The 18,856-nt window shown below is 38.7% G+C and overlaps 1 protein-coding gene across 1 annotated transcript in view; it reads left to right on the top strand.

The window, feature by feature from the left end:
* Positions 1–18,856, top strand: part of LOC145008980 (uncharacterized) — a 58,895-nt gene that overhangs the window by 19,160 nt on the left and 20,879 nt on the right. The gene's annotated exons all lie outside the window — the stretch shown is intronic.

An 18,856-nucleotide genomic window follows, 5' to 3' on the forward strand; every position in this document is an offset into this window, starting at 1 on the left:
CATTTGAAAATAAACAACATTCGATCATATCGTTTCTTAAAACATATTACGTGTCTGAAAACCAAAACATGGAATCAACCATAGTGTCATAGTACAAATCCCAAAACATTCTCATAATGCGGAAAACAAGGGGTGTGTTTGATGTGCCGCTACCGTACCAGCTCTTTCCGCTTCACTGAAGAGGTACCTGAAACCAAAACTCTAAACTATAAGCACGAAGCTTAGTGAGTTCCTCCATAATACCACATACGATACAATCATATAATGAACATCTAGGAGATACGGGCCTCGCCCACGCTCATGGAGATTCGGGCCTCGCCCACACTCCGCTAGCTAGGAGATACGAGCCTCGCCCACACTCCACTATCTAGGAGATACGGGCCTCGCCCATAATCCGCTATCTAGGAGATATAGGCCTCGCCCACACTCCGTTATTTAGGAGATACGGGCCTCGCCCACACTCCGCTATCTAGGAGATACGGGCCTCGCCCACACTCCACTACTAAACCATAACATACAAGTATCACACAGACAACGAGTATAAACAATTCTACCACACTAGCATATATCATCATCAGACTCAACTAAGAGATACAGGATCTGCCCACACTCCGATACTATCATATTATCTATACAGGCTGGCCTTGGTTCCTTAGATTTGTTCCTACTGGTAGGAAACTCACCTCAAAAGTAGCTACCAAAAGTCTGACTGTCGGACGTCTGACTGCTGCACCGGTAATCCTCCAGCTACAAATCCATAAACATAGATTAGCCACACATAAATACCCTTAGATCAAATAACTGACCCACCCATGGTCCAAGGTCAACTCCTTGGTCAAATTCAACTTCAAGTTGACTGGACTCGCCGAGTCATGGCACAGACTCGCCAAGTCCTTCTCCTACTAACCTGGTCCTACATGCCAAGTCCCTCTTCCCACTCACCGAGTCACCCTTAACTCGCTACTTGGGACTATAGAACCAACTCGCGATACAGCTCGCCGAGTCCATGAACAACTTGCCGAGTCCCCACGAGCAGACCTCTTACACGCTTCCAATTCCTCATCAGAGCATCCTTTATGAGGATTTGAGTTTCTAGGACTATTGCTACACGTTAAATTGCTAATTCCACGTGTAGATACGAAGGGTTGGACCTTCAACACCTAAACCCCTCTTACTCAGTAACAGTTCATATGACTTGCCGAGTTTGAAGAACAACTCGTCGAGTTCCAGGCAATATTCATAGGACTCGCCGAGTTGTTAATCCAACTCGCCGAGTCTAAGGCCACCTTCATAGAACTCGTTGAGTTCCACTTTGGGACTCGTCGATTCCCTTCGAACTATTTCCCATACAGACCAAATCTGAGACATGGAACGCTTCCAAACCATAGATCCATGTTCCTAGGGCATGCTTATCACGTAAAGTTGCAAACTTTACGTGCATGCATGGCCCTATAAACTCCAAAAGGCAAAACCAACCTCTTAATGAGGTCATACACTCAATGGGGACCTCAATCACTTCAACCATAGACACTTTATACTTTTAATATGCCATAAGGTCCAAATGTGGAGTCCGTTCAGAACATACAGCATAAACACACGGAGTTTGAGGTTTTAGCGCTTGAAAACCACTAATTTGGGACAAAAAGCGGACCTAATGAACTAGTGATCAAGGTAAGAACTTTTCTAACTGAATGGAAGCTTCTCACAGTGTAGATTCCGGATCTACCTCCCCTCCTTGCGCATTTCAACCTCTTCCTTCTTCTTCTATGCTGCAAACCTTCTTCACAAAGCCAAAAACACTCTCAAGAACAATATGGGGGCTAGGGTTTCGCTCTACAACTCTCTGGAACTGTTAGGGACAAAGAGGCCAAGTTAGAGCGTCTAAATAGGGTGCAAAAACCCGGATTAGGGTTTTTGCCCAAACAGGGTATACTTGTCGAGTCCGGGGATCGACTCACCGAGTCCAAAGTTCAGTCCCCGTGTCTTATCCCGCCCCTACTCGGCGAGTTGGCCCATCAACTTGTTGAGTCCAAGGCAAAAATGCGTTAATTTAAAAAAGTTAATTACAAGGAGTACGTACTGGGAACCAGGTGCTACATCAAACCTTATACTTTATAATATTATAAGTTAATAATATTTATATATATGTATAAGAGAAGTTCGTTTTACCATTGGTAGGCCTCATTCACGAAGTTTGTCTATAAGGGGGGTATAAGGTTACTACCTATAAAATGGTAGTTTAATGGATGTCCACTCTCACCCACCGCTTCCTTGACTGGTGGAGGGTCGTTAGCCGAATGGGTAGGAAAAGGGCTATAATTCTCCCTTCATTAAAAGTATTAATGATAAATACTAAGTAACTAAACTCTTTGTAATACCCAATCTTAGTTACTTAGGAAAATGTAAATTTGGTGCTAATCCATGAAATTACACTTTGCACTTTGTTTAAGTCGGTTAGTGGAGCATGTGTGGTTAAACGGCACACTAACTTGTAATTAACAAGGTAGGCAAAGGGTAACTTAATGTTTATCATAGTATCGGTGGAGCGTGTGTGGTTAACTGGCTCGTCGATTGAGGGGTAAACACTTAAGAGTACCAAGTAATTTGCATGGTTACTTCACACCTTGTTTTGTGATCCTCGGCATCCCAGTCACAAAACCTGAAGGGCATACTCGATATTGAAACATGCCATTGAACAGTTCAAAGAATTTCAAAAGATCTAGGAGTTTGAAATCCAAGTAAAACATAACTAAATTATTTCATTTTTCATGGTGGAGATTGTGAATCATCATTCACCTACCTTCAAATAATCTATAGCTTGGATTATGGCATCCCTCTTCCAAGTTATAAAATATAGTGTTGGGTCTAGCCTTAATATTTCATATTGGGTGCTATATTAAGGACTTTAGATCAACTATCTTGAATATCTCCCAAAATATGTCTACTTCATACATTTATGATCTTCCCAAATCTCTTGGAACTTCACTTCCTCCACCTCCTCCAATTATTCTCCCTAACTCACAAGTTCAAGGTCACTCAAGCCCTATTGGCAAGCAAGGTCTATGTGTGCTCACATCTTGGAGATGAAGTCACATATTGACAAGTCACGAGAGTTGGTTGTCAAAGTCTTAAGAAAGTTGGATGTTCAATCACTTTCTAAGTCACATAGAGAGTTACCTTTGGGACTACTATGAAATAGATTATGACATAACCCTTAATGATCTTATCTATTTGTTTAGTACTGCTAAATTAGAAATGATTAAAGCAAATTTGATTAGTAAATCAACTTTCCAAACCTTCAATGGACATTGACAATGGTTGCATTGGATACCCAGTAAAAGCCTTCTCTTCCCAATGAAAGGGATTGGCCATAGTCAACCCGATTGACCAAATGGTAAAGAGAAAAGCTAAGTCTGAGATTGTCCTACATACCATTCCCAAAGGGTCTATATGGTTCTGTTGCCAAAAGGAAAGGGTATCGGTTGTGAAGCTGCCAAATTTACCTAAAAGATCATAAGGTTGGTAAAGTCAATAAGTTTGACTCTACTTCAGGTAAAGTCCACTATCTAACTCGGTTAAGTTTGTATTCTAAGATTCTTATTACATGATGTGACTGGGTCACATATTGATGTTTTAAGAATCAAAGGAAAAGTGAAGGAAACTTACAGAAAACATATGTTGAATCTGACCACGAAGATGGATTTCTATCGCTTGATTGAAGATCAGATTCTTGAGCTACTTTTAAGAGTTATGACAGATTACTAGGAAACATGTAATAATATAGTTTTCATTTAAAGTTGCATTGTAAGGAAAAGTTTTTACAACATTTTATGAATAAATAAAGATTTGTTTTACTTTATTTTATATCTCCTTCCAATGGCATTTATGAAAACATGATGTTTGTATGTTTTTAGCAATAATAGAAATATGAATTTGATTCTTTCATTTGTGGGAGTGTCTAAATTTACCAAATAAGGAAATATTCTCATCACCCAAGATTTCACTTAGATAGAAACTTGGAGTCATACAAGTTTTATAGTATGATGAATGAGAACATTCAAGCATTGTAAAAATTAAGACTAGTTACTTGTTCACATGGATGTGTGAGTCAAGTAAAGGACTAAGGGATCGAGTACACATTCTTGTGCACTAGTCAAAGTCCACCACAAAAGATCTATAAGACTATTCATCATGTTTTACTAAAGTTTAGTAAATATGGTTACACTTACAAGTTTAAGTGTAATTCTGATACATTGAAAAAAAATTCGATGTATGGTAGAACGAATAAGAAGAATCAAATTAGGCAGAAGGATAAAAGTTTCTCAAATCTGAAAAGATGGGAGAGTCTTGAGTATCATGTTATATGATAATCTTAATGATTAAGAGACCTTATCACAATTCATCCTCTAAGTACATTCTGATAGCTAAGAATAGGAGCAATGAATTGTTGAAGTGGTCAAATCAAGAAGATGATTCATACTTTCGTTCCAAAACAATTCTTAGAGTCATACTCCAAGACTGTAAGTTGGGTGGCATATATTAAAGAAAGGTTTAAAACACTTGTCAAATGTAAGAGTAAAAGTTTCCTAGTCTTGTACATTTGAAATTGGTAAGTTGTGATGTTTTGGATTAAACAAAGACCAACTTAGGCCAAGTGTGTGAAGTGTTTGTCTTGATAAAGAATCAGCACTACATCTTGAATATTTGGCAAGATAGTCTTATATGTCAAGAGGACAGTGGGAGTCTTAAATATCTTGAAAATAATTTCAAGATCTAATCAATAATAAAAACCTATAGTTTAATACTAGCACACAACGTGAGGTTTATAACCTATTGTGTAGACATATTTCTATTTCTGTGACCATTCCAGTAAAAGTTGGCTTTGCATATGAGTTCTTAGAGTTCTCAATTGGTTTCATAACAACTTAGAAGTAATGGCGGGCCCTTAAGCTGCCAGGTGGCAAGAAAATATGATTGAATTCAGTCCATATGAGTTTGGATTAGTCATTATCCTTGTCTTGTGACTATGGTTTTGAAAATCCACATGGATAAGAACACATACACCAGAAAATCTAAGGGTCATAAGGTTTCTCTCTGATTCTTGAAAATGATGGTGAGGAAACATTTCCACCAAGTAGACTTGAAGCAGATAGCAAAGATCTAAAAAATTGAGACTATGATTACGGCATCCCTTTTCATAGTTCTAAAAATTGCTTAGAGACACATGTGAGCTATCTAAGATAAGTTGTATAAATTTTGATAAAGTCTTATCAAATCATCTCGTATCAAAAGTCTGAACTTTGGTATGAAAGTAAATAAAATATTGATTTCTAGAAGTCCAACTGATTTCTGAGTACATATCAAAGCTAGTGGGAGCATACGTGTTATGCTAATAATCATCATGTTAGTGGGATCATGATAATTATCATAAAGTTTGAAAATTATCAATGTTAATTATAGAAAACAAAAGGTTTCATTTGGGAAAAAGTTGTTTTGCTATAATTAAGGGAGAGGAAATCATACTTCATTTCAATTCTAAAAGCTTACATTGAGGTTATAATCATCTTTAGTCAAGGATATATATGAATTTTGTGTTGGAATGGCTCAACATAAGGAAATTATATATATATATATATATATATATATATATATACATATATATATATATATATATATATATATATATATATATATATATGAGTCTATTATTTGCGTTCTAAAATTCGATTATGATTACGGCATCCATTTTCATAATCTGAATTATGAGAACATGGAAAATATAAAATATTGTAGCAAAAGACTGGTCTAGAATCATGTCTTTATGTGAGACATCATGAATCATGTCCCATTTGTTTTGGGTACAAGATCGATTACATGTGCTATAATATTTTTCTTTTCTAAATTTTCCAAATGCGTGGGGCATTAAGAGGGAAAAGGTTCTAGAATTGGATATGACTAAAATGATTAAGCAATTATCGAGGACAATCTAAGGTTTACCGATGATTGGTTGTTCAGGGATAGTTGGAAGTATAGTGTTAATAAAAGGAAGGACCATATTGACATATTCTGAAAAGAGACAACTCTTGTTCAGAAGTGATAGTCAAAATAGGAACGTTTCATAGGTGGAAGTTATTAAATCTATGTAAGATTAAAAAAAACTTAATGTAACAAGGATGTTTCCCATGGAATTGATCTCCATTAGAATACTCTGTAATATCTTTTGACAAGTCTTTGTGACTTTGTACATAGTCATTACAAGAGGATCTGTGCATATAAGTTTAAAATCTAAAAGATTTTGATAAATGATAGGAATTTGGAATTCTTACATTTCCATTAAGGATTTGGGAGTGTGAAATTAGAATCATTAAAATTCAATTGGCTTATTTCACAAAGTAAGGATCATACACAAACATAAAGTGCATACTTGGTGTGTGGCATGACTAGTGTTTAGAAAAACATAGTGTACATGCTTGGAGCATGGGACAACTAGTGTTTTTAATTCAAGTATTAAGTTGATAAAACCAAAACAATGAATAATGAGTAATCAATATGGTGATAAATAAAGGGTGTTTTATTTATATTCATAGGTTTTGATACCATATGAGATTCAATTATTCTTGTGTTTCATTTTGCATGTTTTGACTTCCAGAATAAACTAGATCATTCTTCACGAATGACTAAGTTATTCAAACCATCCACAGTCGGTCATATGTTGGAAGTAGATATGAATCAAGACTGTCATGGGTTGGCTTGTAGATGTCTAAGATGTTGGAAAAAGTGGTGCTACAACACTCATGAGTGCTCATAAGTTCTGAGTACCGGATTCAACCCACGCTCATTTGAATCGCTTCATGTATTTTATCACGAGTGATTATAAGATGATAATATCTTATATTCTTCAAACCTAGAGAAATGAGTTGTTACAACGAGTTGGTTATACATTGATTGCACAAAACCGCATTGGTAACTCGATGTTACAAATCATGTCTTTGTGTATGATTCAGCAAGTAGTAGAACAAGACATATGAGTCGAAGTTTATACATTCCTTTTACCTTCAGGATAAAAGCGATATTTTTGGGCCCCTTAATGATTTAATGATGATACATGTGAGTGCTTGACCAAGCCAAGACTGATTTGATCTGTCCAATCAGTCAGTCATCATGAATCGGAAATCAGGAAACAACAAATTGACAGAGAGAATGATTTATAATCCATGTCTCAGTCTATATGATATTTACAATGGAGGAATATATGTTCCCTTATCTAATGGACAAGTCATTAACAAAGGTCAAAGTTCATCGACAAGGTCAGAGTTCGACAATAGCTTTTGAGAGCTACGATTGTTGATCGGTTCCTGAGGTCATACGCAATAATAGTTTTAGACTTATCCAAGTGGGAGACTGTTGGATTAATGTCTAAGTCAATAACTATGACTGGTAAGACTTGATCCGACCTGGCATGGTCCATTTGGGTTGCATGGCATTGGGATAATTGGATAGATAAGATGAGGAAAAAGGATACTAGTGATTTATATTAATATATTATAAGTTCTAATATATTAATATATAATAATATTATTTAATTAGTATTGATCAAGAGTTAATTTATAATTAATTAAGTGATCAAAAGGAACTAATTAAATTTTGGACTCTTAGATATATATGTGTGATGGGCCAAGTTCATTTAGGTTGGGCTAAACTTTCATGGATAGTCCATGGATTGTTTAACCCATGGATCATATGAAATGAAGGCTCATGGGTTTAACCTTAATCTTCACACTATATAAAGATGTCCTTGGTTGGTGAAATCGGCACTAGTGTATGTACACAAAAGGGCAAGGCCAATTTCACTAATGAGAACTAAAGTATCCTTATTCTCAAGGTTATTCCAAGTGTTCATGGTGTTGTGTGAACCATTTAAGGTGTCACACTTGGGGCACTAGGCACTCAAGCTTCATGAAAACAAGTTACATCATAAAGGTATGTATTCTATCTATTTTATTACCCAAGTATCAAAGATTGTATGCTAGATAGGGTAATACCTTGGAATATTCATATTTGCATGTATAATAGAGAAAACATGGATCCAAGGTATTTAGGGTTGCATGTCGACTTAGGAGTGTTAGAATGCTCAAAACCCGACAACAAACACCTATAAACATGTATGTACATATATATACTTTACAGTTAAATTTTATATTTATAATATATTAGGGACCATTTGCATAAAAGTCAATATATATAATATATAGCCCTAGCTTAAAATAAGCCATTAGAAATGTGATTATTTGTCTTTCCTCATGTTTACGTGTAACATGGATAAAACCATGTCTATTCGTGTTGTGTCACCTATCACATGGTTTTTTTACTTGTCGTGTTCGTTTTTGATACCCCAAACACGTTTTATAGTTCGTGTCATGTTCGTGTTTAACAAATTCGTGTCGTGTAAATTCGTGTCTGACATGAATACACAACACGCAAACACGGATTTCCAGGACTACTATCAGGTATCCCTTTTGCATCAACACAGCGCCCATCCCTGATACAGATGCATCACAATAGACTACGAAGTCGTCCACTCTCAAAAAGGGCTAACACTGGAGTTTCGCACAATCTCTGGCAAAGAGTCTCGAATCGGGCATGCTGCTTTGATCCCCAAATGAAAGTAACACACTTCCTGATCAATCTGGTGATTGAGACGACAATCTTGGAGAAATATTTGATAAACCTCCGGTAATATCCTACAAGGCTTAAAAATTCCTGATCACAGATGGGGATCTAGGCACCTCCCATCACATAACTGCCTCAATCTTGGCCGGGTCAACCAAAATCCTATTCTACTTAATGAGGTGTCCTAAGAACTGGATCTCTCGTAACCAAAAATCACACTTGGAGAATTTGGCATAAATCCTCCCCATCCTCAATACTACAAGAATCTCCTGAAGATGCTCCTCGTGGTTGTCCCTAGACCTCGAGTATACCAAAATTTCATCGATGAACACGTTCACTGACCTGTCCAGCATAGCCCTGCCACCAGGTTCATGAGGTCCATGAATGTTGTTGGTGCATTGGTGAGTCCGGAAGGCATCACCACAAACTCATAGTGCCCATAACAAGTCCTAAAGGTCATCTTCTGGATATCCTCCTCGCAAACTCTCATACGATGATACTAAGATCTCAAATCAATCTTGGAAAACCAAGACGACCCCTGCAACTGATCGAATAAATCATTGGTTCTCGGTAGTATAGAGCGGTTCTTAACCGTTAGCTTGTTCAACTCTCGGTAATCGATGCACATCTGGTGTGTAGCATCATTTTTCTTGACAAAACAGAATTGGGGGTCCCCACGGTGAGCTACTCGGCCTAATAAAACCCTTCCCCAGCAGCTCCTGGAGCTGCGAGGATAACTCCTGCATCTCAGCTGGTGCAAGACGATAAGGTGCCTTGGCAATTGGCAACACACCCGGAACCAAGTTAATCCGGAACTCCACCTGCCTCTTGGGAGGCACATATGGCAATTCCTCAGGGAAAACATCCAGGAACTCACACATTACCATAACATTGGAGATAGAACTCGGCCTCCCAGGGCCAACTCTTGTATCCATCACATATGCTAAGAAGCCCATGCACCCTTGCTGTAAACTCTACCTCGCCCTGGTGGCAGAGCAAAAAGCTGATCTAGATATGGTCCCCTCGCCAGACACAGTAACTACTCCCCCACTAGGGTCTCATATGGTCAACATCTGATGTTCACAGTCAATCACAACTCCAAACCGACTCAACCAATCCATGCCCACTATGACACAGACATCACCCATCGCTATCGGCACCAGATCTATCGGAAACTCAACACCGAAAATCTCTAATACACATCCAAGGTATACATCAGTGGCAAAAACTACATGTTCCTCGGCTATAGAAACCCTCATTGGTCGACTTAAAGGCTCATGTCTGACACTAATGTGATGACTAAAGTATAAGGACATGGAAGATCGACTTGCACCCAAGTCAAATAACACCAAATTAGGTACATAACTCACAAGAAAAGTACCTAGATACAACACAAAATAAGCATAAATAAGTCTCAAAATAACATAAATAAAGAGATACGTACCAGCAACAACATCAGGCATTTGCACGGACCTCCTCCGCAGTCAATTGGAATGCTCTCCTACGATCTCTTGGAGGCTCGGCCTTCCCCGGCCGGCCATCAGTAACACGTAAAGCAACAAGAGCAGTAGCCTGTGCTGATCCCTCAGTGAGCTGGGGACACCTAGCCTTCCGATGGTTCATCTGGTTGCAGTGAAAGCAAACCACAAATCCATTGAGGTTATCCCTCACCATATTCCCCTCCTATCCATATTTGTAGAAAATCCCCACTCGGCAAGACCCCTCATGAATCATGTCACACTTGCCGCAAGTGCGGCCCTTCTAGCCTCCAGCTCTCGAATCAGCAAGCTTAGCCATCACCGGCTATGACTATGCTGGTCTCCTATCTATCCCCTGCTGCTCTCCCTCTTCTCTGGTCTAAATCTCCAACTCAATCTCCCTCTGCCTGGCATTGGTCTGCAACTAAGCCAATGTACGATAAGACGAGTTCTCCATGAACTCCTGAATATCCCTCCTCAAGATGTTCAAATACTGGCTCACACATTCCTGCTCAGTAGACACGTGTTAAAGGTAGAACAACGCCCTCTCATGAAACATCCTCATAATCTCTTTCACTGATTCCGTCTTCTGCATGAGAAACAGAAACTCTAGTACCAAATGTTCCCTCTCCACCTTGGGAGCATACTAATCTCTAAATAACTTGGTGAACCTCTTCCAAGTCACTGCAACATGATCTGCAGGGTTAAAATTAGTCGTCACAAACTTCCACCAGTCCTTTGGTCCCAAGCGAAGCAAGTTCAGCGTAAACCAAACTCTAAAATGCTCTGGGCATGAACACGTATACAAACACCCCTCGATGTAAGAGATCCTTCTCATGTAAGTAATCATATGCTACGTCTCATCAAACTTTGGTGGCTTTGTGTTGCTGAACTCACAGAACATCAACGAGTCACATCCCTAGGGCCTGGCAGCAGCTATGGTCGCGGTGGCTGCAACAGCAGCAACATCCGTGACAGCAGCATATCGCTCATCAAATGTCTCAATCAATGTGGTCTTAATAGACCCAGACATCTCTAGTATTGCCTCTCTTATAGTGACGGCCAACTCCTCATGAATGATCCTGTAGATCTCCTCTTCACTGGTACCACTGCTCCTAGCGTTATTACGGGTAAACACCATGGTGTCTCTGAAACATAAACACAAAATCATCAGAGACTAGACCAACCACACACACACGGTTACCCACCCCTACACGCTCCTTAGCATCCTAAGATGGTTTCTTGGGTCGCATATAGATCTGGTGCTTTCAGTAGTATGGGCCCAATACTACCTTCCAAACCAACTAGTAGTTGTCCCAAATCCTCCTCCTAGGATCCTAATTCACAAGTACTCTATCCCTCATGGATATCAAACTACTCTCTTGGTAGATTCCTCAATTCTCGTGTAGGTATCTCTCCTAGATTAATCAAAACTCTCTCTAAAAGAGTTTTACTATGTTTCCCTACTCAGTACACGCACTGAGAAAATATCATATAAGATCAATAAATAGCATACCCTAGGCTAAGACATCACGAATCAAGCAACTCTAGCTCTAAATTTCGAAATACCTAGCCTATCCTCTAGCATGCAACTCTAATATCTAATAAATATCTCATAACATAAACAAGTCATGGTATTTTCGGAAATCACCCATCATGCTCTGGCTGATTGTACACACTGCTCCATCTCGATACCTCTTAAAAGTTGTTACTCATTTTAGAAAATCATTTCTTTTTAAAAAACATTCTCAAATCCTCAGTTTGAATCCATACATACTCGAGAGTACACCCGAATCCCTAAAACCAAGGCTCTGATACCAACTTGTAACACTCTAAATTTTCAAATAAATTTATCATTTTTAAAATAACTTAAACTCGATATCAAATTTCCCAAAAACCACAAAATGTATAAGTGATCAAAACACAAGTCAACAAATGTTTGATAAAAGCCTAGAATCCTCAAATCATGATCTCTAACTAGTGTGAACAATCAATTCGGCACCTTCGCACGATCTTGAAATGTACCAGAAACTCATATCACACAACACGGTAAGCACGAAGCTTAGTGCGTTCCCCAAAATACCACATACACAAATAATAAGCTTCCCATGGCTATAGCTCGGCGTAGAACCTCCGGTCATGCGTCTCGGTGAGGACGCTCGGGTCTCACGGCTCGGTACGGACCCTTTGGTCATGTGTCTCAGTGAAGACCCTTCGGTCTCACATCTTAGGTTGGACCGTGCAGTCCTATATCTTAGTGAAGACCCTCCGGTCTGACAACTTGGTTTGGACCCTCCGGTCCAAACTCAGTAAGGCACAGAATAATATAGAAGATATCCCAAAGACAAAATGCATAAGATTACATAACTCAACATAAGCACATAGGACACTCCGGTCGGTAACTCAAATAAGACCCTTCGGTCACAGAGTATTATCGCTCAAGTAAGTATAGTGAGAAGACTCACATTGTAAATAAGCAAGTAGGTCTCATACTCCTTGAACGTCTAGACTCCGCATACATATCATAATCATCTCTAAGTAACACTTATAACCATAACCATAAAAAGTTTGAATAACCCCTTCTCTAACACTAGTAAATGGAGAAAGACCATTTTACCCCTCCATGGTCTTCATAATTTATGTCTTGACCAAACCCTAAAAGTCAACGCTCGAGTCAACAGTATATGTTGAACCAACTCATCGAGTGCACCTATACGATTTGTCGAGTCCCACGTGTTCTTAAAAAATCGGGAAACTCCAACTTAACTCGCTGAGTTGTTTCATCAACTCATCGAGTTTGCGTGTATCCAGACTATAGGGGGAACCCTGACCGACTCATCGATTTGGCTCATCCACTCGTCGAGTCCATTAAGTCTATTTCTCATTCATACGATTTTAAGCAGAACTAAAGTCTCATAGTCTAGATCTAGTCTCCCAAGGCTGATATACCACATTAAGTTGTAAGCTTTATGTCCAAGCATGGCACCAAGGGCTCAAAATGCGAAAACAAATCTCTATGGAGGGTTTAATGCATAAACTTGGCGAATAGCTTGATAAAGCTTGAATCTTTTGCTCCAAGGGACCTCATGCTTGAAGTTTCAACTTCATGGCATATTTAAACAACTCAAAGGCTAAAAAGGAAGACGGAAATGGACACAAACTCCCTAAAGAAGAGATATAACAAAACAATGATCAATGTGATAGCTTTTTACCTCCAACTAACAGCTAGCACTGGAAGAAGACTGGATCCAAGGGCTTCTTATCGTTCCAAGCCGTATACTCTTCTATATCCTTCCATGAATGCACCAAATCACACACTTTTAGTCTCTCTCTCTCTCTCTCTCTCTCTCTTTTAGGTGATACCAGCTCGTTTAGGGTATCTCTCAAGGTGTTAAAGTGATAAGGGAGGCAGAAATGAAGGCTTAAGGTACTTTAAATAGGACACAAACCCTAAAATTTAAGGTTTTCACACTCAGCTCCTACTCGTCGAGTTGGGGTCCTCTAACTCATCGAGTAGACTCTAAAAGTCATGCGGACGATTAGCACTCTACTCGTCGAGTTGGGGCCTACAACTCGTCGATTCTCTCTAACAACATGAATATAAATTAATTAAATATAGTACTTTGGAGCCGGGATGTTACAAATACTACCTTCCACACCAACTTGTAATACTCCCAAGTCCTTCCCTAAGATCCTAATTCACAAGTACTCTATCCCTCACGGATATCAACTACTCTCTCGATTGATTCCTTAATGCTTATCTAGGTATCTCTACTATATTACCTAAAAATCTCTCTAAAGGTTGTCTGCTATGTTTCCCTACTCAGTAAACATACATACCAAATAGCAGATAAGACCGATCAACAGCATAGCCTAGGCTAAAGCATCATGAATCAAGCAACTCTAGCTCTACATTCTGAAATAACTAGCCTATCCTCTTGCATGTAGCTCTAATATCTCATAAATATTTCATAATGTAAACAAGTAATGGTATATTGGGAAATTACTATTCGGACTCTGGCTCATTGTACACATTGCTCCGTCTTGTTATCTCTTAAAGCTCTTACTTGTTTCAGAAAATCATTTCTTTTCAGAAAACATTCTAAAATCCTCAGTTTGAATCCAGACATACTCGAGAGTACATCAGAATCCATCAAACCAATGCTCTGATACCAACTTGTAACACTCTAAATTTTCAAATAAAATTTTCATTTTTAAAATCACATAAACACGATATCACTTTTTCCAAAAACACAAAATGTATAAGTTGTCAAAACACAATTCAACAAATGTTTGATAAAATCCCAGAATCCTCAAATCATGACCTCTAACTGGTGTGTACAATCAAGCCGGCACCTTCCCGCGATCCAGAGAAGTACCTGAAAGACATATCACACAACACGATAAGCATGAAGTTTAGTGAGTTCCCCAAAATACCATATACACAAATAATAAGCCTCTCATGGCTATAGCTTAGCATGGACCCTCCGGTCATGTGTCTTGGTGAGGACCCTCGGGTCTCACGGCTCGGTATGGACCCTCTGGTCATATGTCTCAGTGAAGACCCTCCGGTCTCATAGCTCGGTTTCGACCCTCCTATCGTAACTCAATAAGGCACAGAATAGTATAACATTAATCACAAAGACAAAATGCATAATATCACATAACTCAGTGTAAGCACATAGGACCCCCTGGTCAATAACTTAAATAAGACCCTCCGGTCACACAATATTACCACTCAGGTAAGTATAGTGAGAAGACTCACCTCGTTGGTAGAACAATGTCACACCCCCAAACCAGAACAACGAGAACGTTCAGGGGCGGAAGACGTCATGTCAAGTATCATAGCAATTGAATAGTAAGCAAAGTACACACCACCATAATATAAATATATTTGAAAAGTTACATGATTGCATGTGTTACATATTTGCAAAAGAAATCAAATACAATATGGTGACCCAAAATGTGTTACTAACGCCAGCGCGTTAGTCTTCAAAAGTAGTTGTTACCGGGTTTAGCAGTTTCCTGAGAATACAAGTTATTTCAAAGAATAAGTGTCAACTTTTAAGTTGGTGAGTTCATAAGTAGAGTTTTGAGGAAATGTATGCCATTCGAAAGTGCGTATGTGTTTTCCCAAGAAAATATGGTATTTTCTTATAAAAGTATGAAACGCATGAGAATATTTGTTGTATAAATTGTATGTATTTAAACCAGGAAAAATCCCTTATTTTCCTAAAAGTGAAATGATGTGAAATGCAGTCTCAAATGACCAAGACCGTAAGCTGTAAGCAACTATTACATGCTCAAAAGAATGATGTTGTAAATTGTTGTTGTACAAAATGAATGTTTATGAACAAGGAAAATCCTATATTTTCCTAAATGTGAAATGCAGTCTCAAATGACCAAGACCGTAACCTGTAAGCAATTATGACATGCTAAAAAGAAGATGTATAGTTTTATTGTTAAGTAAAACTAGTTGTGGAAGTGTTTATCATGAGTTTTTGATTATGCTGATAATACCCTAAAATATAGTTATTACCTCCCCTAAGTATGATTGAGTTATGTACTACTACATGCTTGAGTCATTGTTTCCGCGAGTTTTGAGTTCCTCATAACCATACTAGACGCAGTACCGATGTTGACATTTGTCACCCCTAATGACGGACTGTAGCTAACAGTCAGGGTGCGGAGTTGTCAACCCCGTATAGATCTATACACACTTGTCACGCTCTCCCTCCAAGAGACTCTGGTTATAGGTGGGGAGTTTCGATTGGTACAAACAAAGCCATAAGACACCACATGATTGCTAACAACGAGTTCACGAGTAATATGATGAAAAATCGTTTGTATTAAATGATTTCCTTTTTCTACGGTGTTACAAACACGTGATGATGAGTTAAGTTTTCTTGTAAAAGCATCATGTTATAGTTGAAATGGTTACCCTTGATATGATGTAGTATGCAAACGTATAAATAAAACATATTTCTATTTATAAAACATATTGTATCCCAAGAGGGTAAGTTGTGTTGTAGGGTGTTTTGCATGATAATAACTTCATAAGATAGTTAAAATAATAGTATGAAAAGTATAGCAAAAGATCGATGTCTCACACGATTTTAGTCGTGTGTTTACTTGTATTCCCCCCCTTTAAAAGCATATAAAAGTATTTATAAAGCATTTAAAAGTGTAGTTTATAAGGGTATGAACTCACTTGATTGATTGAAGAAAGCGCGATGAAAACCGAGCAAAACTTCTACTCGAGAAAGAGGATCTCTCGAGATTCTCGGGAAATCTCGGGAGTCTCGGGAGTGTAAAACTTTCTTCCCACCTTGGATATGAAAACCGGGCCTTTGGGATGCTTCCGAGGGTTGAAACGCAGAGCTTCGGCGCGCAAAAGGAAGGAAATTAGCAACTTTATCCGGCACCCTCGCACCCTTTATATAGGGGCTGGAGGGCACACGTACGCGGGGCGTACTCCCGTACGCGGTGCGTACGGGACGTCATCGCTGACGGCATCCTCGGTCGGAGCATTGGGGCGACGTGGCCGAAACGGGGCCTAGCATCCGGGTACGCGGGGCGTACGTCGGTACGTTGGGCGTACGAGGGATCGGACCGGTGACTCCTTCTTCGGATAATATCGGGCTTTAATTTAATTTATATTTAAATTAATTAACAAACTTCAAAAATTCATACATTTCTCATACGAACTCCATTTTTGACGTTCTTTATATCCACGCGAAGGCGAGACTACGGTCTACAACTTTCGTTTAGACTCCGTCGGCTAGTTTTGATTTTATTTTTAATATTATATTTTTAACAGGCCGAGATAGGAAAAGTCCGTTAAAATTCCATAACTTCTTCATCCGACGTCCGTTTTCGTCAGACATTTTACCGTTGCGCTAGTATTGTTGAGCCCTTCGATTCTCATTTATGTTGTGTTGGCTAAAAGTCTCTCGATCTCTATTTCGATTTTTTAGCTGTCTACTGTTATATCTGTAACTTAGAAAAATCACAACTTCCTCATACGAAGTCAGATTTGGACGTTCTTTTTATGTACGGTTACGGTTTGATGATATCTAAAACTTTCATTTAGATATATAAGGCTAAAAATTATTGTATTGAAACTGCGCGTTTTACGTCTATCAGTGTTGCCGGTTTTGCTGAAAATCTTCGGTTGGTCATAACTTCTTCATTATAACTCGGATTCTAGGGTTCTTTATACGTACGAAAACCTTGATACGATTCCTACTGCTTTATTTAACCCAAATAAGATTTTAGGAAAGTTTTAATTTTTACCTATATTTGACTGATGTTAATTCATTGCCTCGAAATATCTGGTTGTCACATCGTCCCCCCATTAGAGGGAATTTCGTCCCGAAATTTGAGTTTAAGCAGAATTGATACTAAGCTACGAATAGAAGTTTAATTTGCTTCCCGTGCTTCTTAAGTGAACTCGGTTCCTCACTTGGCATTCCAGCGAACCCTTCATTATCGGTACACGACTTTGCTTCTTTCATTTGACTTTACTGGCATGATAACTCTTCTTGGTCGAACGTATGTTGGATGTTTTTGTGGACTGTGATAATAGTACCTCTTGTACCTTACAAGTAGTGTCTCCAGCTCTTCAGAGCAATTATCATTGCTCCTAACTCAAGATCATGTGTTGTATAGTTAACTTCTTTTGTCTTAAGCTGTCTTGAGGCATAGGTATTGGCCTTTCCTCTTGCATAAGAACACAACCTAGTCGTGCTGATTATGAAGTCAAACCTTGTGGTCGATTAGATGTCGTGAATATCTACAAGTAAGTATGATTACTCATGAATTTAGGAAGAAGAATAGGTACTTTTTGTTCCATCTATCTCTCTTGTCCCGATCGGCGGAAAAAGGCATGTGTTTAGCTTCTAAGTTTATTCACATGGCAGCATGATCACTCGTAGTCTTAAGTAGTCTCCATCCGGAAGTTCATCTTAGAACTCATAATTTGTTCATCAATTTTAGTTTCGCGTATACGAGTCGTATATAACTAAGACTAAAAAGGTAGTCGAATAAATGATTCTTCTTTAAACCCACATCCCAACGAGGAAAAGAAGTTAAAGTGAAATCATCAATTCTAAACCTGTAGAACCTTGATTATATACTACCCCTATGTATACATTCTTTAGTGATAGATCAACCGTATGGGTCTTTGGATTGAACTTGACGTACTGCACGAGTGGTACTTCAGGGCGGTTTGTTGAATTTTTCTTCGGAAGGATGGGAAACAATAAGTGCTCTGTGTACGAGTACTTTGGTTTTCTGGAATGACGGCTTTGCTAGAAAGATGATTTCGGAGGAAGAGATGTACGTATGAATCTGTTTTTGTGAGGATCAAATTGCATCAAGTAGTATGATAATGTTGGAATCATAAAGAAACTTAAGGACATTAAGTTTGAACATAAGACGTTTATAGACAAAACACAACCGTGCAACCACCAATAGAGTTATAGTACTTTTGACTACTACAAGACTATTGCTGCGAATAGGGTATACTAAAAGGCAAGTATCGCAGCACGAGCATCCCTATATCGAGGGGATCCCGCAAAAGATAAGACTCTAGTTGCAATAGTTTTAGACATGCTTTAAAAAGGCATACATAATGCTGACGATTGGAAGTGAATCTATACTATAGTAGGGTCCTTCGTTGCCTCTTTCCATTCTGAGGTCAAACT

The sequence above is a fragment of the Lactuca saligna genome, chromosome 1 (assembly GCF_052625555.1).
Source record: "Lactuca saligna cultivar CGN05327 chromosome 1, ASM5262555v1, whole genome shotgun sequence".
NCBI classification, from domain to species: Eukaryota; Viridiplantae; Streptophyta; class Magnoliopsida; order Asterales; family Asteraceae; genus Lactuca; species Lactuca saligna.